General features: G+C 44.5%; 14 non-coding genes across 14 annotated transcripts; all 14 read right to left on the bottom strand.

Annotated features, from left to right (window-relative positions):
• Positions 1-412: 412 nt before the first annotated feature.
• On the bottom strand, positions 413-485 carry trnav-uac (transfer RNA valine (anticodon UAC)). Its single transcript has one exon. It is a non-coding gene; the product is annotated as a tRNA-Val (tRNA).
• A 1,178-nt stretch (positions 486-1,663) lies between these two features.
• On the bottom strand, positions 1,664-1,736 carry trnav-uac (transfer RNA valine (anticodon UAC)). Its single transcript has one exon. It is a non-coding gene; the product is annotated as a tRNA-Val (tRNA).
• A 1,178-nt stretch (positions 1,737-2,914) lies between these two features.
• trnav-uac (transfer RNA valine (anticodon UAC)) lies at positions 2,915-2,987 on the bottom strand. The gene has a single exon. It is a non-coding gene; the product is annotated as a tRNA-Val (tRNA).
• Positions 2,988-5,398: 2,411 nt separating this feature from the next.
• On the bottom strand, positions 5,399-5,471 carry trnav-uac (transfer RNA valine (anticodon UAC)). Its single transcript has one exon. It is a non-coding gene; the product is annotated as a tRNA-Val (tRNA).
• Positions 5,472-6,649: 1,178 nt separating this feature from the next.
• On the bottom strand, positions 6,650-6,722 carry trnav-uac (transfer RNA valine (anticodon UAC)). The gene has a single exon. It is a non-coding gene; the product is annotated as a tRNA-Val (tRNA).
• Positions 6,723-10,383: 3,661 nt separating this feature from the next.
• On the bottom strand, positions 10,384-10,456 carry trnav-uac (transfer RNA valine (anticodon UAC)). The gene has a single exon. It is a non-coding gene; the product is annotated as a tRNA-Val (tRNA).
• A 1,178-nt stretch (positions 10,457-11,634) lies between these two features.
• On the bottom strand, positions 11,635-11,707 carry trnav-uac (transfer RNA valine (anticodon UAC)). The gene has a single exon. It is a non-coding gene; the product is annotated as a tRNA-Val (tRNA).
• Positions 11,708-12,885: 1,178 nt separating this feature from the next.
• Positions 12,886-12,958, bottom strand: trnav-uac (transfer RNA valine (anticodon UAC)). Its single transcript has one exon. It is a non-coding gene; the product is annotated as a tRNA-Val (tRNA).
• A 2,431-nt stretch (positions 12,959-15,389) lies between these two features.
• On the bottom strand, positions 15,390-15,462 carry trnav-uac (transfer RNA valine (anticodon UAC)). The gene has a single exon. It is a non-coding gene; the product is annotated as a tRNA-Val (tRNA).
• A 1,180-nt stretch (positions 15,463-16,642) lies between these two features.
• Positions 16,643-16,715, bottom strand: trnav-uac (transfer RNA valine (anticodon UAC)). The gene has a single exon. It is a non-coding gene; the product is annotated as a tRNA-Val (tRNA).
• Positions 16,716-17,893: 1,178 nt separating this feature from the next.
• trnav-uac (transfer RNA valine (anticodon UAC)) lies at positions 17,894-17,966 on the bottom strand. The gene has a single exon. It is a non-coding gene; the product is annotated as a tRNA-Val (tRNA).
• A 1,180-nt stretch (positions 17,967-19,146) lies between these two features.
• On the bottom strand, positions 19,147-19,219 carry trnav-uac (transfer RNA valine (anticodon UAC)). Its single transcript has one exon. It is a non-coding gene; the product is annotated as a tRNA-Val (tRNA).
• Positions 19,220-20,397: 1,178 nt separating this feature from the next.
• Positions 20,398-20,470, bottom strand: trnav-uac (transfer RNA valine (anticodon UAC)). The gene has a single exon. It is a non-coding gene; the product is annotated as a tRNA-Val (tRNA).
• A 1,178-nt stretch (positions 20,471-21,648) lies between these two features.
• On the bottom strand, positions 21,649-21,721 carry trnav-uac (transfer RNA valine (anticodon UAC)). The gene has a single exon. It is a non-coding gene; the product is annotated as a tRNA-Val (tRNA).
• Positions 21,722-21,966: the final 245 nt, after the last annotated feature.

The raw sequence follows: 21,966 nt of genomic DNA, 5'->3' as shown, positions 1-21,966 counted from the left end.
ACCAGAGTTTGCTTATTTTCCTGGTGTCGGTGTTAAAGATATAACCATCTACTTGATTCAGCGAGCCCACTCCCATCTGCAAAAAACAAGAAGCGCAGTGAGGATCTTTTTCTTTGATTTTTCCAGTGCTTTTGATACAATTCAACCTACACCCAGCGATATGTGAGAGGGCGTTCTGAAATAGCCGTGGATTCCTCCACAATTGCCTGGATAGTGACTACCTGACAAACAGAGCCCAGTTCGTGACACTCAAAGGATGTGTGTTTGAGAGAGTAGTCAGCAGCACAGGAGCACCCCAGTGCAACGTGCTCTCTCCCTTTCTATTTACCCTGTAAACCTGAGTTGCATAAAAAGCCAGGAATTGCATCAGCAGTTTTGGACTCATGGTACCTGTAAAGAAGTCCCTGAAGCTTGGATCTGCTGGGGGTTGAACCCAGGACTTTCTGCGTGTAAAGCAGACGTGATAACCGCTACACTACAGAACCTCCTGTAGCTGTTGTCATGGAAACCGGCAAAGCCTACATCTTTGCTGACAAAGGGACAACCTCTATTCCAGTGTTCTTGAAAGAGAATCATCTAACGCAACTGGACATCAGTGAGGTACAAGTAACTTACTCTGAAAAGTTTAACATGGTGGATACTGATTATAGGCTGAAGAACAGTACTGAGTGCATAACTCCTTCACCTTGCTCGTTTCGGGAGGTACCCACTACGTTTAGTGTTGAAAATAAGCGCTAAGTATAGAGAATATCAGTACATCTGACTGGACCTTTCTGTTTTAAAACCGATTTACAAAGAAAGATCGATTTGTTTTCATAGGAAAAGTCAGACTCTAAAAAAAATAATAAGCTCTTAGGAGAGGGGGTCTTGACTGAGGCAAGTCTGGACAGAGCCAACTAAGTTAGCATGCCTCAACCTCTAGCCTGTCCATCTACAGTCGTCAGGTGAAGAGAAAGCTGGAGAAACTGAACTGGAACAAGGCTGCAATTTCAGATGGTATGAGCCCAAGAGTTCCGAAGGCCTGTATGGGAAAACCACATGGGTCTCTACTACGTATGTTCAAGTTTGGCCCCAATCAGGAGAAATTTCAGGTGCTGCAGAAGACACCCTGCCTTGTTCTCGGGGCTAAAAAATCTCATCCATCCGTGCCCAACACAACAGAGCAGTTGCACTAACATCCCGTTTTATGAAAGTCCAGGAGAGATTGTTATTAGCTCCTGTAAGGCAGCAAGTTGACATCTTTCAGGACTCACCAGAGTTTGCTTATTTTCCTGGTGTCGGTGTTAAAGATGCAATCATCTATTTGATTCAGCGAGCCCACTCCCATCTGCAAAAAACAAGAAGCGCAGTGAGGATCTTTTTCTTTGATTTTTCCAGTGCTTTTGATACAATTCAACCTACACCCAGCGATATGTGAGAGGGCGTTCTGAAATAGCCGTGGATTCCTCCACAATTGCCTGGATAGTGACTACCTGACAAACAGAGCCCAGTTCGTGACACTCAAAGGATGTGTGTTTGAGAGAGTAGTCAGCAGCACAGGAGCACCCCAGGGCAACGTGCTCTCTCCCTTTCTATTTACCCTGTAAACCTGAGTTGCATAAAAAGCCAGGAATTGCATCAGCAGTTTTGGACTCATGGTACCTGTAAAGAAGTCCCTGAAGCTTGGTTCTGCTGGGGGTTGAACCCAGGACTTTCTGCATGTAAAGCAGACGTGATAACCGCTACACTACAGAACCTCCTGTAGCTGTTGTCATGGAAACCGGCAAAGCCTACATCTTTGCTGACAAAGGGACAACCTCTATTCCAGTGTTCTTGAAAGAGAATCATCTAACGCAACTGGACATCAGTGAGGTACAAGTAACTTACTCTGAAAAGTTTAACATGGTGGATACTGATTATAGACTGAAGAACAGTACTGAGTGCATAACTCCTTCACCTTGCTTGTTTGGGGAGGTACCCACTACGTTTAGTGTTGAAAATAAGCACTAAGTATAGAGAATATCAGTACATCTGACTGGACCTTTCTGTTTTAAAACCGATTTACAAAGAAAGATCGATTTGTTTTCATAGGAAAAGTCAGACTCTAAAAAAAATAATAAGCTCTTAGGAGAGGGGGTCTTGACTGAGGCAAGTCTGGACAGAGCCAACTAAGTTAGCATGCCTCAACCTCTAGCCTGTCCATCTACAGTCGTCAGGTGAAGAGAAAGCTGGAGAAACTGAACTGGAACAAGGCTGCAATTTCAGATGGTATGAGCCCAAGAGTTCCGAAGGCCTGTATGGGAAAACCACCAGGGTCTCTACTACGTATGTTCAAGTTTGGCCCCAATCAGGAGAAATTTCAGGTGCTGCAGAAGACACCCTGCCTTGTTCTCGGGGCTAAAAAATCTCATCCATCCGTGCCCAACACAACAGAGCAGTTGCACTAACATCCCGTTTTATGAAAGTCCAGGAGAGATTGTTATTAGCTCCTGTAAGGCAGCAAGTTGACATATTTCAGGACTCACCAGAGTTTGCTTATTTTCCTGGTGTCGGTGTTAAAGATATAACCATCTACTTGATTCAGCGAGCCCACTCCCATCTGCAAAAAACAAGAAGCGCAGTGAGGATCTTTTTCTTTGATTTTTCCAGTGCTTTTGATACAATTCAACCTACACCCAGCGATATGTGAGAGGGCGTTCTGAAATAGCCGTGGATTCCTCCACAATTGCCTGGATAGTGACTACCTGACAAACAGAGCCCAGTTCGTGACACTCAAAGGATGTGTGTTTGAGAGAGTAGTCAGCAGCACAGGAGCACCCCAGGGCAACGTGCTCTCTCCCTTTCTATTTACCCTGTAAACCTGAGTTGCATAAAAAGCCAGGAATTGCATCAGCAGTTTTGGACTCATGGTACCTGTAAAGAAGTCCCTGAAGCTTGGTTCTGCTGGGGGTTGAACCCAGGACTTTCTGCGTGTAAAGCAGACGTGATAACCGCTACACTACAGAACCTCCTGTAGCTGTTGTCATGGAAACCGGCAAAGCCTACATCTTTGCTGACAAAGGGCCTACCTCTATTCCTGTGTTCTTGAAAGAGAATCATCTAACGCAACTGGACATCAGTGAGGTACAAGTAACTTACTCTGAAAAGTTTAACATGGTGGATACTGATTATAGACTGAAGAACAGTACTGAGTGCATAACTCCTTCACCTTGCTCGTTTGGGGAGGTACCCACTACGTTTAGTTTTGAAAATGAGCACTCTAAGTATAGAGAATACCAGTACATCTGACTGGACCTTTCTGTTTTAAACCCGATTTACAAAGAAAGATCGATTTGTTTTCATAGGAAAAGTCAGACTCTAAAAAAATAATAAGCTCTTAGGAGAGAGGGTCTTGACTGAGGCAAGTCTGGACAGAGCCAACTAAGTTAGCATGCCTCAACCTCTAGCCTGCCCGTCTACAGTCATCAGGTGAAGAGAAAGCTGGAGAAACTGAACTGGAACAAGGCTGCAATTTCAGATGGTATGAGACTAAGAGTTCCGAAGGCCTGTATGGGAAAACCACGTGGGTCTCTACTACCTATGTTCAAGTTTGGCCCCAATCAGGAGAAATTTCAGGTGCTGCAGAAGACACCCTGCCTTGTTCTCGGGGCTAAAAAATCTCATCCATCCGTGCCCAACACAACAGAGCAGTTGCACTAACATCCCGTTTTATGAAAGTCCAGGAGAGATTGTTATTAGCTCCTGTAAGGCAGCAAGTTGACATCTTTCAGGACTCACCAGAGTTTGCTTATTTTCCTGGTCTCGGTGTTAAAGATGCAATCATCTATTTGATTCAGCGAGCCCACTCCCATCTGCAAAAAACAAGAAGCGCAGTGAGGATCTTTTTCTTTGATTTTTCCAGTGCTTTTGATACAATTCAACCTACACCCAGCGATATGTGAGAGGGCGTTCTGAAATAGCTGTGGATTTCTCCATATTTGCCTGGATAGTGACTACATGACAAACAGAGCCCAGTTTGTGACACTCAAAGGATGTGTGTTTGAGATAGTAGTCAGCAGCACAGGAGCACCCCAGGGCAACATACTCTCTCCCTTTCTATTTACCCTGTAAACCTGAGTTGCATCAGCAGTTTTGGACTCATGGTACCTGTACAGAAGTCCCTGAAGCTTGGTTGTGCTGAGGGTTGAACCCAGGAATTTCTGCGTGTAAAGCAGACGTGATAACCGCTACACTACAGAACCTCCTGTAGCTGTTGTCATGGAAACCGGCAAAGCCTACATCTTTGCTGACAAAGGGACAACCTCTATTCCAGTGTTCTTGAAAGAGAATCATCTAACGCAACTGGACATCAGTGAGGTACAAGTAACTTACTCTGAAAAGTTTAACATGGTGGATACTGATTATAGGCTGAAGAACAGTACTGAGTGCATAACTCCTTCACCTTGCTCGTTTCGGGAGGTACCCACTACGTTTAGTGTTGAAAATAAGCGCTAAGTATAGAGAATATCAGTACATCTGACTGGACCTTTCTGTTTTAAAACCGATTTACAAAGAAAGATCGATTTGTTTTCATAGGAAAAGTCAGACTCTAAAAAAAATAATAAGCTCTTAGGAGAGGGGGTCTTGACTGAGGCAAGTCTGGACAGAGCCAACTAAGTTAGCATGCCTCAACCTCTAGCCTGTCCATCTACAGTCGTCAGGTGAAGAGAAAGCTGGAGAAACTGAACTGGAACAAGGCTGCAATTTCAGATGGTATGAGCCCAAGAGTTCCGAAGGCCTGTATGGGAAAACCACATGGGTCTCTACTACGTATGTTCAAGTTTGGCCCCAATCAGGAGAAATTTCAGGTGCTGCAGAAGACACCCTGCCTTGTTCTCGGGGCTAAAAAATCTCATCCATCCGTGCCCAACACAACAGAGCAGTTGCACTAACATCCCGTTTTATGAAAGTCCAGGAGAGATTGTTATTAGCTCCTGTAAGGCAGCAAGTTGACATCTTTCAGGACTCACCAGAGTTTGCTTATTTTCCTGGTGTCGGTGTTAAAGATGCAATCATCTATTTGATTCAGCGAGCCCACTCCCATCTGCAAAAAACAAGAAGCGCAGTGAGGATCTTTTTCTTTGATTTTTCCAGTGCTTTTGATACAATTCAACCTACACCCAGCGATATGTGAGAGGGCGTTCTGAAATAGCCGTGGATTCCTCCACAATTGCCTGGATAGTGACTACCTGACAAACAGAGCCCAGTTCGTGACACTCAAAGGATGTGTGTTTGAGAGAGTAGTCAGCAGCACAGGAGCACCCCAGGGCAACGTGCTCTCTCCCTTTCTATTTACCCTGTAAACCTGAGTTGCATAAAAAGCCAGGAATTGCATCAGCAGTTTTGGACTCATGGTACCTGTAAAGAAGTCCCTGAAGCTTGGTTCTGCTGGGGGTTGAACCCAGGACTTTCTGCATGTAAAGCAGACGTGATAACCGCTACACTACAGAACCTCCTGTAGCTGTTGTCATGGAAACCGGCAAAGCCTACATCTTTGCTGACAAAGGGACAACCTCTATTCCAGTGTTCTTGAAAGAGAATCATCTAACGCAACTGGACATCAGTGAGGTACAAGTAACTTACTCTGAAAAGTTTAACATGGTGGATACTGATTATAGACTGAAGAACAGTACTGAGTGCATAACTCCTTCACCTTGCTTGTTTGGGGAGGTACCCACTACGTTTAGTGTTGAAAATAAGCACTAAGTATAGAGAATATCAGTACATCTGACTGGACCTTTCTGTTTTAAAACCGATTTACAAAGAAAGATCGATTTGTTTTCATAGGAAAAGTCAGACTCTAAAAAAAATAATAAGCTCTTAGGAGAGGGGGTCTTGACTGAGGCAAGTCTGGACAGAGCCAACTAAGTTAGCATGCCTCAACCTCTAGCCTGTCCATCTACAGTCGTCAGGTGAAGAGAAAGCTGGAGAAACTGAACTGGAACAAGGCTGCAATTTCAGATGGTATGAGCCCAAGAGTTCCGAAGGCCTGTATGGGAAAACCACCAGGGTCTCTACTACGTATGTTCAAGTTTGGCCCCAATCAGGAGAAATTTCAGGTGCTGCAGAAGACACCCTGCCTTGTTCTCGGGGCTAAAAAATCTCATCCATCCGTGCCCAACACAACAGAGCAGTTGCACTAACATCCCGTTTTATGAAAGTCCAGGAGAGATTGTTATTAGCTCCTGTAAGGCAGCAAGTTGACATATTTCAGGACTCACCAGAGTTTGCTTATTTTCCTGGTGTCGGTGTTAAAGATATAACCATCTACTTGATTCAGCGAGCCCACTCCCATCTGCAAAAAACAAGAAGCGCAGTGAGGATCTTTTTCTTTGATTTTTCCAGTGCTTTTGATACAATTCAACCTACACCCAGCGATATGTGAGAGGGCGTTCTGAAATAGCCGTGGATTCCTCCACAATTGCCTGGATAGTGACTACCTGACAAACAGAGCCCAGTTCGTGACACTCAAAGGATGTGTGTTTGAGAGAGTAGTCAGCAGCACAGGAGCACCCCAGGGCAACGTGCTCTCTCCCTTTCTATTTACCCTGTAAACCTGAGTTGCATAAAAAGCCAGGAATTGCATCAGCAGTTTTGGACTCATGGTACCTGTAAAGAAGTCCCTGAAGCTTGGTTCTGCTGGGGGTTGAACCCAGGACTTTCTGCGTGTAAAGCAGACGTGATAACCGCTACACTACAGAACCTCCTGTAGCTGTTGTCATGGAAACCGGCAAAGCCTACATCTTTGCTGACAAAGGGCCTACCTCTATTCCTGTGTTCTTGAAAGAGAATCATCTAACGCAACTGGACATCAGTGAGGTACAAGTAACTTACTCTGAAAAGTTTAACATGGTGGATACTGATTATAGACTGAAGAACAGTACTGAGTGCATAACTCCTTCACCTTGCTCGTTTGGGGAGGTACCCACTACGTTTAGTTTTGAAAATGAGCACTCTAAGTATAGAGAATACCAGTACATCTGACTGGACCTTTCTGTTTTAAACCCGATTTACAAAGAAAGATCGATTTGTTTTCATAGGAAAAGTCAGACTCTAAAAAAATAATAAGCTCTTAGGAGAGAGGGTCTTGACTGAGGCAAGTCTGGACAGAGCCAACTAAGTTAGCATGCCTCAACCTCTAGCCTGCCCGTCTACAGTCATCAGGTGAAGAGAAAGCTGGAGAAACTGAACTGGAACAAGGCTGCAATTTCAGATGGTATGAGACTAAGAGTTCCGAAGGCCTGTATGGGAAAACCACGTGGGTCTCTACTACCTATGTTCAAGTTTGGCCCCAATCAGGAGAAATTTCAGGTGCTGCAGAAGACACCCTGCCTTGTTCTCGGGGCTAAAAAATCTCATCCATCCGTGCCCAACACAACAGAGCAGTTGCACTAACATCCCGTTTTATGAAAGTCCAGGAGAGATTGTTATTAGCTCCTGTAAGGCAGCAAGTTGACATCTTTCAGGACTCACCAGAGTTTGCTTATTTTCCTGGTCTCGGTGTTAAAGATGCAATCATCTATTTGATTCAGCGAGCCCACTCCCATCTGCAAAAAACAAGAAGCGCAGTGAGGATCTTTTTCTTTGATTTTTCCAGTGCTTTTGATACAATTCAACCTACACCCAGCGATATGTGAGAGGGCGTTCTGAAATAGCTGTGGATTTCTCCATATTTGCCTGGATAGTGACTACATGACAAACAGAGCCCAGTTTGTGACACTCAAAGGATGTGTGTTTGAGATAGTAGTCAGCAGCACAGGAGCACCCCAGGGCAACATACTCTCTCCCTTTCTATTTACCCTGTAAACCTGAGTTGCATCAGCAGTTTTGGACTCATGGTACCTGTACAGAAGTCCCTGAAGCTTGGTTGTGCTGAGGGTTGAACCCAGGAATTTCTGCGTGTAAAGCAGACGTGATAACCGCTACACTACAGAACCTCCTGTAGCTGTTGTCATGGAAACCGGCAAAGACGACATCTTTGCTGACAAAGGGACTACCTCTATTCCAGTGTTCTTGTAAGAGAATCATCTAACGCAACTGGACATCAGTGAGGTACAAGTAACTTACTCTGAAAAGTTTAACATGGTGGATACTGATCATAGACTGAAGAACAGTACTGAGTGCATAACTCCTTCACCTTGCTCGTTTGGGGAGGTACCCACTACGTTTAGTGTTGAAAATAAGCACTAAGTATAGAGAATATCAATACATCTGACTGGACCTTTCTGTTTTAAAACCGATTTACAAAGAAAGATCGATTTGTTTTCATAGGAAAAGTCAGACTCTAAAAAAAATAATAAGCTCTTAGGAGAGGGGGTCTTGACTGAGGCAAGTCTGGACAGAGCCAACTAAGTTAGCATGCCTCAACCTCTAGCCTGTCCATCTACAGTCGTCAGGTGAAGAGAAAGCTGGAGAAACTGAACTGGAACAAGGCTGCAATTTCAGATGGTATGAGCCCAAGAGTTCCGAAGGCCTGTATGGGAAAACCACGTGGGTCTCTACTACCTATGTTCAAGTTTGGCCCCAATCAGGAGAAATTGCAGGTGCTGCAGAAGACACCCTGCCTTGTTCTCAGGGCTAAAAAATCTCATCCATCCGTGCCCAACACAACAGAGCAGTTGCACTAACATCCCGTTTTATGAAAGTCCAGGACAGATTGTTATTAGCTCCTGTAAGGCAGCAAGTTGACATCTTTCAGGACTCACCAGAGTTTGCTTATTTTCCTGGTGTCGGTGTTAAAGATGCAATCATCTACTTGATTCAGCGAGCCCACTCCCATCTGCAAAAAACAAGAAGCGCAGTGAGGATCTTTTTCTTTGATTTTTCCAGTGCTTTTGATACAATTCAACCTACACCCAGCGATATGTGAGAGGGCGTTCTGAAATAGCGATGGATTCCTCCACAATTGCCTGGATAGTGACTACCTGACAAACAGAGCCCAGTTTGTGACACTCAAAGGATGCGTGTTTGAGATAGTAGTCAGCAGCACAGGAGCACCCCAGGGCAACGTACTCTCTCCCTTTCTATTTACCCTGTAAACCTGAGTTGCATAAAAAGCCAGGAATTGCATCAGCAGTTTTGGACTCATGGTACCTGTAAAGAAGTCCCTGAAGCTTGGTTCTGCTAGGGGTTGAACCCAGGCCTTTCTGCGTGTAAAGCAGACGTGATAACCAGAACACTACAGAACCTCCTGTAGCTGTTGTCATGGAAACCGGCAAAGCCTACATCTTTGCTGACAAAGGGACAACCTCTATTCCAGTGTTCTTGAAAGAGAATCATCTAACGCAACTGGACATCAGTGAGGTACAAGTAACTTACTCTGAAAAGTTTAACATGGTGGATACTGATTATAGACTGAAGAACAGTACTGAGTGCATAACTCCTTCACCTTGCTCGTTTGGGGAGGTACCCCCTACGTTTAGTGTTGAAAATAAGCACTAAGTATAGAGAATATCAGTACAACTGATTGGACCGTTCTGTTTTAAAACCAATTTACAAAGAAAGATCGATTTGTTTTCATAGGAAAAGTCAGACTCTAAAAAAATAATAAGCTCTTAGGAGAGAGGGTCTTGACTGAGGCAAGTCTGGACAGAGCCAACTAAGTTAGCATGCCTCAACCTCTAGCCTGTCCATCTACAGTCGTCAGGTGAAGAGAAAGCTGGAGAAACTGAACTGGAACAAGGCTGCAATTTCAAATGGTATGAGCCCAAGAGTTCAGAAGGCCTGTATGGGAAAACCACATGGGTCTCTACTACGTATGTTCAAGTTTGGCCCCAATCAGGAGAAATTTCAGGTGCTGCAGAAGACACCCTGCCTTGTTCTCGGGGCTAAAAAATCTCATCCATCCGTGCCCAACACAACAGAGCAGTTGCACTAACATCCCGTTTTATGAAAGTCCAGGAGAGATTGTTATTAGCTCCTGTAAGGCAGCAAGTTGACATATTTCAGGACTCACCAGAGTTTGCTTATTTTCCTGGTGTCGGTGTTAAAGATATAACCATCTACTTGATTCAGCGAGCCCACTCCCATCTGCAAAAAACAAGAAGCGCAGTGAGGATCTTTTTCTTTGATTTTTCCAGTGCTTTTGATACAATTCAACCTACACCCAGCGATATGTGAGAGGGCGTTCTGAAATAGCCGTGGATTCCTCCACAATTGCCTGGATAGTGACTACCTGACAAACAGAGCCCAGTTCGTGACACTCAAAGGATGTGTGTTTGAGAGAGTAGTCAGCAGCACAGGAGCACCCCAGTGCAACGTGCTCTCTCCCTTTCTATTTACCCTGTAAACCTGAGTTGCATAAAAAGCCAGGAATTGCATCAGCAGTTTTGGACTCATGGTACCTGTAAAGAAGTCCCTGAAGCTTGGATCTGCTGGGGGTTGAACCCAGGACTTTCTGCGTGTAAAGCAGACGTGATAACCGCTACACTACAGAACCTCCTGTAGCTGTTGTCATGGAAACCGGCAAAGCCTACATCTTTGCTGACAAAGGGACAACCTCTATTCCAGTGTTCTTGAAAGAGAATCATCTAACGCAACTGGACATCAGTGAGGTACAAGTAACTTACTCTGAAAAGTTTAACATGGTGGATACTGATTATAGGCTGAAGAACAGTACTGAGTGCATAACTCCTTCACCTTGCTCGTTTCGGGAGGTACCCACTACGTTTAGTGTTGAAAATAAGCGCTAAGTATAGAGAATATCAGTACATCTGACTGGACCTTTCTGTTTTAAAACCGATTTACAAAGAAAGATCGATTTGTTTTCATAGGAAAAGTCAGACTCTAAAAAAAATAATAAGCTCTTAGGAGAGGGGGTCTTGACTGAGGCAAGTCTGGACAGAGCCAACTAAGTTAGCATGCCTCAACCTCTAGCCTGTCCATCTACAGTCGTCAGGTGAAGAGAAAGCTGGAGAAACTGAACTGGAACAAGGCTGCAATTTCAGATGGTATGAGCCCAAGAGTTCCGAAGGCCTGTATGGGAAAACCACATGGGTCTCTACTACGTATGTTCAAGTTTGGCCCCAATCAGGAGAAATTTCAGGTGCTGCAGAAGACACCCTGCCTTGTTCTCGGGGCTAAAAAATCTCATCCATCCGTGCCCAACACAACAGAGCAGTTGCACTAACATCCCGTTTTATGAAAGTCCAGGAGAGATTGTTATTAGCTCCTGTAAGGCAGCAAGTTGACATCTTTCAGGACTCACCAGAGTTTGCTTATTTTCCTGGTGTCGGTGTTAAAGATGCAATCATCTATTTGATTCAGCGAGCCCACTCCCATCTGCAAAAAACAAGAAGCGCAGTGAGGATCTTTTTCTTTGATTTTTCCAGTGCTTTTGATACAATTCAACCTACACCCAGCGATATGTGAGAGGGCGTTCTGAAATAGCCGTGGATTCCTCCACAATTGCCTGGATAGTGACTACCTGACAAACAGAGCCCAGTTCGTGACACTCAAAGGATGTGTGTTTGAGAGAGTAGTCAGCAGCACAGGAGCACCCCAGGGCAACGTGCTCTCTCCCTTTCTATTTACCCTGTAAACCTGAGTTGCATAAAAAGCCAGGAATTGCATCAGCAGTTTTGGACTCATGGTACCTGTAAAGAAGTCCCTGAAGCTTGGTTCTGCTGGGGGTTGAACCCAGGACTTTCTGCATGTAAAGCAGACGTGATAACCGCTACACTACAGAACCTCCTGTAGCTGTTGTCATGGAAACCGGCAAAGCCTACATCTTTGCTGACAAAGGGACAACCTCTATTCCAGTGTTCTTGAAAGAGAATCATCTAACGCAACTGGACATCAGTGAGGTACAAGTAACTTACTCTGAAAAGTTTAACATGGTGGATACTGATTATAGACTGAAGAACAGTACTGAGTGCATAACTCCTTCACCTTGCTCGTTTGGGGAGGTACCCACTACGTTTAGTGTTGAAAATAAGCACTAAGTATAGAGAATATCAGTACATCTGACTGGACCTTTCTGTTTTAAAACCGATTTACAAAGAAAGATCGATTTGTTTTCATAGGAAAAGTCAGACTCTAAAAAAAATAATAAGCTCTTAGGAGAGGGGGTCTTGACTGAGGCAAGTCTGGACAGAGCCAACTAAGTTAGCATGCCTCAACCTCTAGCCTGTCCATCTACAGTCGTCAGGTGAAGAGAAAGCTGGAGAAACTGAACTGGAACAAGGCTGCAATTTCAGATGGTATGAGCCCAAGAGTTCCGAAGGCCTGTATGGGAAAACCACCAGGGTCTCTACTACGTATGTTCAAGTTTGGCCCCAATCAGGAGAAATTTCAGGTGCTGCAGAAGACACCCTGCCTTGTTCTCGGGGCTAAAAAATCTCATCCATCCGTGCCCAACACAACAGAGCAGTTGCACTAACATCCCGTTTTATGAAAGTCCAGGAGAGATTGTTATTAGCTCCTGTAAGGCAGCAAGTTGACATATTTCAGGACTCACCAGAGTTTGCTTATTTTCCTGGTGTCGGTGTTAAAGATATAACCATCTACTTGATTCAGCGAGCCCACTCCCATCTGCAAAAAACAAGAAGCGCAGTGAGGATCTTTTTCTTTGATTTTTCCAGTGCTTTTGATACAATTCAACCTACACCCAGCGATATGTGAGAGGGCGTTCTGAAATAGCCGTGGATTCCTCCACAATTGCCTGGATAGTGACTACCTGACAAACAGAGCCCAGTTCGTGACACTCAAAGGATGTGTGTTTGAGAGAGTAGTCAGCAGCACAGGAGCACCCCAGGGCAACGTGCTCTCTCCCTTTCTATTTACCCTGTAAACCTGAGTTGCATAAAAAGCCAGGAATTGCATCAGCAGTTTTGGACTCATGGTACCTGTAAAGAAGTCCCTGAAGCTTGGTTCTGCTGGGGGTTGAACCCAGGACTTTCTGCGTGTAAAGCAGACGTGATAACCGCTACACTACAGAACCTCCTGTAGCTGTTGTCATGGAAACCGGCAAAGCCTACATCTTTGCTGACAAAGGGACAACCTCTATTCCAGTGTTCTTGAAAGAGAATCATCTAACGCAACTGGACATCAGTGAGGTACAAGTAACTTACTCTGAAAAGTTTAACATGGTGGATACTGATTATAGACTGAAGAACAGTACTGAGTGCATAACTCCTTCACCTTGCTCGTTTGGGGAGGTACCCACTACGTTTAGTTTTGAAAATGAGCACTCTAAGTATAGAGAATATCAGTACATCTGACTGGACCTTTCCGTTTTAAACCCGATTTACAAAGAAAGATCGATTTGTTTTCATAGGAAAAGTCAGACTCTAAAAAAAAAAAAAAGCTCTTAGGAGAGGGGTTCTTGACAGAGGCAAGTCTGGACGGAGCCACCTAAGTTAGAATGCCTCAACCTCTAGCCTGTCCGTCTACAGTCATCAGGTGAAGAGAAAGCTGGAGAAACTGAACTGGAACAAGGCTGCAATTTCAGATGGTATGAGCCCAAGAGTTCCGAAGGCCTGTATGGGAAAACCACGTGGGTCTCTACTACCTATGTTCAAGTTTGGCCCCAATCAGGAGAAATTGCAGGTGCTGCAGAAGACACCCTGCCTTGTTCTCAGGGCTAAAAAATCTCATCCATCCGTGCCCAACACAACAGAGCAGTTGCACTAACATCCCGTTTTATGAAAGTCCAGGACAGATTGTTATTAGCTCCTGTAAGGCAGCAAGTTGACATCTTTCAGGACTCACCAGAGTTTGCTTATTTTCCTGGTGTCGGTGTTAAAGATGCAATCATCTACTTGATTCAGCGAGCCCACTCCCATCTGCAAAAAACAAGAAGCGCAGTGAGGATCTTTTTCTTTGATTTTTCCAGTGCTTTTGATACAATTCAACCTACACCCAGCGATATGTGAGAGGGCGTTCTGAAATAGCGATGGATTCCTCCACAATTGCCTGGATAGTGACTACCTGACAAACAGAGCCCAGTTTGTGACACTCAAAGGATGCGTGTTTGAGATAGTAGTCAGCAGCACAGGAGCACCCTAGGGCAACGTACTCTCTCCCTTTCTATTTACCCTGTAAACCTGAGTTGCATAAAAAGCCAGGAATTGCATCAGCAGTTTTGGACTCATGGTACCTGTAAAGAAGTCCCTGAAGCTTGGTTCTGCTAGGGGTTGAACCCAGGCCTTTCTGCGTGTAAAGCAGACGTGATAACCAGAACACTACAGAACCTCCTGTAGCTGTTGTCATGGAAACCGGCAAAGCCTACATCTTTGCTGACAAAGGGACAACCTCTATTCCAGTGTTCTTGAAAGAGAATCATCTAACGCAACTGGACATCAGTGAGGTACAAGTAACTTACTCTGAAAAGTTTAACATGGTGGATACTGATTATAGACTGAAGAACAGTACTGAGTGCATAACTCCTTCACCTTGCTCGTTTGGGGAGGTACCCCCTACGTTTAGTGTTGAAAATAAGCACTAAGTATAGAGAATATCAGTACAACTGATTGGACCGTTCTGTTTTAAAACCAATTTACAAAGAAAGATCGATTTGGTTTCATAGGAAAAGTCAGACTCTAAAAAAAATAATAAGCTCTTAGGAGAGGGGGTCTTGACTGAGGCAAGTCTGGACAGAGCCAACTAAGTTAGCATGCCTCAACCTCTAGCCTGTCCATCTACAGTCGTCAGGTGAAGAGAAAGCTGGAGAAACTGAACTGGAACAAGGCTGCAATTTCAGATGGTATGAGCCCAAGAGTTCCGAAGGCCTGTATGGGAAAACCACATGGGTCTCTACTACGTATGTTCAAGTTTGGCCCCAATCAGGAGAAATTTCAGGTGCTGCAGAAGACACCCTGCCTTGTTCTCGGGGCTAAAAAATCTCATCCATCCGTGCCCAACACAACAGAGCAGTTGCACTAACATCCCGTTTTATGAAAGTCCAGGAGAGATTGTTATTAGCTCCTGTAAGGCAGCAAGTTGACATCTTTCAGGACTCACCAGAGTTTGCTTATTTTCCTGGTGTCGGTGTTAAAGATATAACCATCTACTTGATTCAGCGAGCCCACTCCCATCTGCAAAAAACAAGAAGCGCAGTGAGGATCTTTTTCTTTGATTTTTCCAGTGCTTTTGATACAATTCAACCTACACCCAGCGATATGTGAGAGGGCGTTCTGAAATAGCCGTGGATTCCTCCACAATTGCCTGGATAGTGACTACCTGACAAACAGAGCCCAGTTCGTGACACTCAAAGGATGTGTGTTTGAGAGAGTAGTCAGCAGCACAGGAGCACCCCAGGGCAACGTGCTCTCTCCCTTTCTATTTACCCTGTAAACCTGAGTTGCATAAAAAGCCAGGAATTGCATCAGCAGTTTTGGACTCATGGTACCTGTAAAGAAGTCCCTGAAGCTTGGTTCTGCTGGGGGTTGAACCCAGGACTTTCTGCGTGTAAAGCAGACGTGATAACCGCTACACTACAGAACCTCCTGTAGCTGTTGTCATGGAAACCGGCAAAGCCTACATCTTTGCTGACAAAGGGACAACCTCTATTCCAGTGTTCTTGAAAGAGAATCATCTAACGCAACTGGACATCAGTGAGGTACAAGTAACTTACTCTGAAAAGTTTAACATGGTGGATACTGATTATAGACTGAAGAACAGTACTGAGTGCATAACTCCTTCACCTTGCTTGTTTGGGGAGGTACCCACTACGTTTAGTTTTGAAAATGAGCACTCTAAGTATAGAGAATATCAGTACATCTGACTGGACCTTTCCGTTTTAAACCCGATTTACAAAGAAAGATCGATTTGTTTTCATAGGAAAAGTCAGACTCTAAAAAAAAAAAAAAGCTCTTAGGAGAGGGGTTCTTGACAGAGGCAAGTCTGGACGGAGCCACCTAAGTTAGAATGCCTCAACCTCTAGCCTGTCCGTCTACAGTCATCAGGTGAAGAGAAAGCTGGAGAAACTGAACTGGAACAAGGCTGCAATTTCAGATGGTATGAGCCCAAGAGTTCCGAAGGCCTGTATGGGAAAACCACGTGGGTCTCTACTACCTATGTTCAAGTTTGGCCCCAATCAGGAGAAATTGCAGGTGCTGCAGAAGACACCCTGCCTTGTTCTCAGGGCTAAAAAATCTCATCCATCCGTGCCCAACACAACAGAGCAGTTGCACTAACATCCCGTTTTATGAAAGTCCAGGACAGATTGTTATTAGCTCCTGTAAGGCAGCAAGTTGACATCTTTCAGGACTCACCAGAGTTTGCTTATTTTCCTGGTGTCGGTGTTAAAGATGCAATCATCTACTTGATTCAGCGAGCCCACTCCCATCTGCAAAAAACAAGAAGCGCAGTGAGGATCTTTTTCTTTGATTTTTCCAGTGCTTTTGATACAATTCAACCTACACCCAGCGATATGTGAGAGGGCGTTCTGAAATAGCTGTGGATTCCTCCACAATTGCCTGGATAGTGACTACCTGACAAACAGAGCCCAATTCGTGACACTCAAAGGATGTGTGTTTGAGAGAGTAGTCAGCAGCACAGGAGCACCCCAGGGCAACGTGCTCTCTCCCTTTCTATTTACCCTGTAAACCTGAGTTGCATAAAAAGCCAGGAATTGCATCAGCAGTTTTGGACTCATGGTACCTGTAAAGAAGTCCCTGAAGCTTGGTTCTGCTAGGGGTTGAACCCAGGCCTTTCTGCGTGTAAAGCAGACGTGATAACCGCTACACTACAGAACCTCCTGTAGCTGTTGTCATGGAAACCGGCAAAGCCTACATCTTTGCTGACAAAGGGACAACCTCTATTCCAGTGTTCTTGAAAGAGAATCATCTAACGCAACTGGACATCAGTGAGGTACAAGTAACTTACTCTGAAAAGTTTAACATGGTGGATACTGATTATAGACTGAAGAACAGTACTGAGTGCATAACTCCTTCACCTTGCTCGTTTGGGGAGGTACCCACTACGTTTAGTGTTGAAAATAAGCACTAAGTATAGAGAATATCAGTACATCTGACTGGACCTTTCTGTTTTAAAACCGATTTACAAAGAAAGATCGATTTGTTTTCATAGGAAAAGTCAGACTCTAAAAAAAATAATAAGCTCTTAGGAGAGGGGGTCTTGACTGAGGCAAGTCTGGACAGAGCCAACTAAGTTAGCATGCCTCAACCTCTAGCCTGTCCATCTACAGTCGTCAGGTGAAGAGAAAGCTGGAGAAACTGAACTGGAACAAGGCTGCAATTTCAGATGGTATGAGCCCAAGAGTTCCGAAGGCCTGTATGGGAAAACCACATGGGTCTCTACTACGTATGTTCAAGTTTGGCCCCAATCAGGAGAAATTTCAGGTGCTGCAGAAGACACCCTGCCTTGTTCTCGGGGCTAAAAAATCTCATCCATCCGTGCCCAACACAACAGAGCAGTTGCACTAACATCCCGTTTTATGAAAGTCCAGGAGAGATTGTTATTAGCTCCTGTAAGGCAGCAAGTTGACATATTTCAGGACTCACCAGAGTTTGCTTATTTTCCTGGTGTCGGTGTTAAAGATATAACCATCTACTTGATTCAGCGAGCCCACTCCCATCTGCAAAAAACAAGAAGCGCAGTGAGGATCTTTTTCTTTGATTTTTCCAGTGCTTTTGATACAATTCAATCTACACCCAGCGATATGTGAGAGGGCGTTCTGAAATAGCGGTGGATTCCTCCACAATTGCCTGGATAGTGACTACCTGACAAACAGAGCCCAGTTCGTGACACTCAAAGGATGTGTGTTTGAGAGAGTAGTCAGCAGCACAGGAGCACCCCAGGGCAACGTGCTCTCTCCCTTTCTATTTACCCTGTAAACCTGAGTTGCATAAAAAGCCAGGAATTGCATCAGCAGTTTTGGACTCATGGTACCTGTAAAGAAGTCCCTGAAGCTTGGTTCTGCTGGGGGTTGAACCCAGGACTTTCTGCGTGTAAAGCAGACGTGATAACCGCTACACTACAGAACCTCCTGTAGCTGTTGTCATGGAAACCGGCAAAGCCTACATCTTTGCTGACAAAGGGACAACCTCTATTCCAGTGTTCTTGAAAGAGAATCATCTAACGCAACTGGACATCAGTGAGGTACAAGTAACTTACTCTGAAAAGTTTAACATGGTGGATACTGATTATAGACTGAAGAACAGTACTGAGTGCATAACTCCTTCACCTTGCTCGTTTGGGGAGGTACCCACTACGTTTAGTTTTGAAAATGAGCACTCTAAGTATAGAGAATATCAGTACATCTGACTGGACCTTTCCGTTTTAAACCCGATTTACAAAGAAAGATCGATTTGTTTTCATAGGAAAAGTCAGACTCTAAAAAAAAAAAAAAGCTCTTAGGAGAGGGGTTCTTGACAGAGGCAAGTCTGGACGGAGCCACCTAAGTTAGAATGCCTCAACCTCTAGCCTGTCCGTCTACAGTCGTCAGGTGAAGAGAAAGCTGGAGAAACTGAACTGGAACAAGGCTGCAATTTCAGATGGTATGAGCCCAAGAGTTCCGAAGGCCTGTATGGGAAAACCACGTGGGTCTCTACTACCTATGTTCAAGTTTGGCCCCAATCAGGAGAAATTGCAGGTGCTGCAGAAGACACCCTGCCTTGTTCTCAGGGCTAAAAAATCTCATCCATCCGTGCCCAACACAACAGAGCAGTTGCACTAACATCCCGTTTTATGAAAGTCCAGGACAGATTGTTATTAGCTCCTGTAAGGCAGCAAGTTGACATCTTTCAGGACTCACCAGAGTTTGCTTATTTTCCTGGTGTCGGTGTTAAAGATGCAATCATCTACTTGATTCAGCGAGCCCACTCCCATCTGCAAAAAACAAGAAGCGCAGTGAGGATCTTTTTCTTTGATTTTTCCAGTGCTTTTGATACAATTCAACCTACACCCAGCGATATGTGAGAGGGCGTTCTGAAATAGCGATGGATTCCTCCACAATTGCCTGGATAGTGACTACCTGACAAACAGAGCCCAGTTTGTGACACTCAAAGGATGCGTGTTTGAGATAGTAGTCAGCAGCACAGGAGCACCCCAGGGCAACGTACTCTCTCCCTTTCTATTTACCCTGTAAACCTGAGTTGAATAAAATGCCAGGAATTGCATCAACAGTTTTGGACTCATGGTACCTGTAAGGAAGTCCCTGAAACTTGGTTCTGCTGGGGGTTGAACCCAGGACTTTCTGCGTGTAAAGCAGACGTGATAACCGCTACACTACAGAACCTCCTGTAGCTGTTGTCATGGAAACCGGCAAAGCCTACATCTTTGCTGACAAAGTGACAACCTCTATTCCAGTGTTCTTGAAAGAGAATCATCTAACGCAACTGGACATCAGTGAGGTACAAGTAACTTACTCTGAAAAGTTTAACATGGTGGATACTGATTATAGACTGAAGAACAGTACTGAGTGCATAACTCCTTCACCTTGCTCGTTTGGGGAGGTACCCACTACGTTTAGTGTTGAAAATAAGCACTAAGTATAGAGAATATCAGTACATCTGACTGGACCTTTCTGTTTTAAAACCGATTTACAAAGAAAGATCGATTTGTTTTCATAGGAAAAGTCAGACTCTAAAAAAAATAATAAGCTCTTAGGAAAGGGGGTCTTGACTGAGGCAAGTCTGGACAGAGCCAACTAAGTTAGCATGTCTCAACCTCTGGCCTGTCCATCTACAATCGTCAGGTGAAGAGAAAGCTGGAGAAACTGAACTGGAACAAGGCTGCAATTTCAGATGGTATGAGCCCAAGAGTTCCGAAGGCCTGTATGGGAAAACCACCAGGGTCTCTACTACGTATGTTCAAGTTTGGCCCCAATCAGGAGAAATTTCAGGTGCTGCAGAAGACACCCTGCCTTGTTCTCGGGGCTAAAAAATCTCATCCATCCGTGCCCAACACAACAGAGCAGTTGCACTAACATCCCGTTTTATGAAAGTCCAGGAGAGATTGTTATTAGCTCCTGTAAGGCAGCAAGTTGACATATTTCAGAACTCACCAGAGTTTGCTTATTTTCCTGGTGTCGGTGTTAAAGATATAACCATCTACTTGATTCAGCGAGCCCACTCCCATCTGCAAAAAACAAGAAGCGCAGTGAGGATCTTTTTCTTTGATTTTTCCAGTGCTTTTGATACAATTCAACCTACACCCAGCGATATGTGAGAGGGCGTTCTGAAATAGCGATGGATTCCTCCACAATTGCCTGGATAGTGACTACCTGACAAACAGAGCCCAGTTTGTGACACTCAAAGGATGTGTGTTTGAGATAGTAGTCAGCAGCACAGGAGCACCCCAGGGCAACGTACTCTCTCCCTTTCTATTTACTCTGTAAACCTGAGTTGCATAAAAAGCCAGGAACTGCATCAGCAGTTTTGGATTCATGGTACCTGTAAAGAAGTCCCTGAAGCATGGTTATGCTGGGGGTTGAACCCAGGACTTTATGCGTGTAAAGCAGACGTGATAACCGCTACACTACAGAACCTCCTGTAGCTGTTGTCATGGAAACCGGCAAAGCCTACATCTTTGCTGACAAAGGGACAACCTCTATTCCAGTGTTCTTGAAAGAGAATCATCTAACGCAACTGGACATCAGTGAGGTACAAGTAACTTACTCTGAAAAGTTTAACATGGTGGATACTGATTATAGACTGAAGAACAGTACTGAGTGCATAACTCCTTCACCTTGCTCGTTTGGGGAGGTACCCACTACGTTTAGTGTTGAAAATAAGCACTAAGTATAGAGAATATCAGTACATCTGACTGGACCTTTCTGTTTTAAAACCGATTTACAAAGAAAGATCGATTTGTTTTCATAGGAAAAGTCAGACTCTAAAAAAAATAATAAGCTCTTAGGAAAGGGGGTCTTGACTGAGGCAAGTCTGGACAGAGCCAACTAAGTTAGCATGTCTCAACCTCTGGCCTGTCCATCTACAATCGTCAGGTGAAGAGAAAGCTGGAGAAACTGAACTGGAACAAGGCTGCAATTTCAGATGGTATGAGCCCAAGAGTTCCGAAGGCCTGTATGGGAAAACCACCAGGGTCTCTACTACGTATGTTCAAGTTTGGCCCCAATCAGGAGAAATTTCAGGTGCTGCAGAAGACACCCTGCCTTGTTCTCGGGGCTAAAAAATCTCATCCATCCGTGCCCAACACAACAGAGCAGTTGCACTAACATCCCGTTTTATGAAAGTCCAGGAGAGATTGTTATTAGCTCCTGTAAGGCAGCAAGTTGACATATTTCAGAACTCACCAGAGTTTGCTTATTTTCCTGGTGTCGGTGTTAAAGATATAACCATCTACTTGATTCAGCGAGCCCACTCCCATCTGCAAAAAACAAGAAGCGCAGTGAGGATCTTTTTCTTTGATTTTTCCAGTGCTTTTGATACAATTCAACCTACACCCAGCGATATGTGAGAGGGCGTTCTGAAATAGCGATGGATTCCTCCACAATTGCCTGGATAGTGACTACCTGACAAACAGAGCCCAGTTTGTGACACTCAAAGGATGTGTGTTTGAGATAGTAGTCAGCAGCACAGGAGCACCCCAGGGCAACGTACTCTCTCCCTTTCTATTTACTCTGTAAACCTGAGTTGCATAAAAAGCCAGGAACTGCATCAGCAGTTTTGGATTCATGGTACCTGTAAAGAAGTCCCTGAAGCATGGTTATGCTGGGGGTTGAACCCAGGACTTTATGCGTGTAAAGCAGACGTGATAACCGCTACACTACAGAACCTCCTGTAGCTGTTGTCATGGAAACCGGCAAAGCCTACATCTTTGCTGACAAAGGGACAACCTCTATTCCAGTGTTCTTGAAAGAGAATCATCTAACGCAACTGGACATCAGTGAGGTACAAGTAACTTACTCTGAAAAGTTTAACATGGTGGATACTGATTATAGACTGAAGAACAGTACTGAGTGCATAACTCCTTCACCTTGCTCGTTTGGGGAGGTACCCACTACGTTTAGTGTTGAAAATA

The sequence above is a fragment of the Odontesthes bonariensis genome, chromosome 16, assembly GCF_027942865.1.
Source record: "Odontesthes bonariensis isolate fOdoBon6 chromosome 16, fOdoBon6.hap1, whole genome shotgun sequence".
Taxonomy (NCBI): domain Eukaryota; kingdom Metazoa; phylum Chordata; class Actinopteri; order Atheriniformes; family Atherinopsidae; genus Odontesthes; species Odontesthes bonariensis.
Note: the sequence above shows the minus strand (reverse complement) of the source record. Positions and strands in the feature narration are given on the sequence as shown.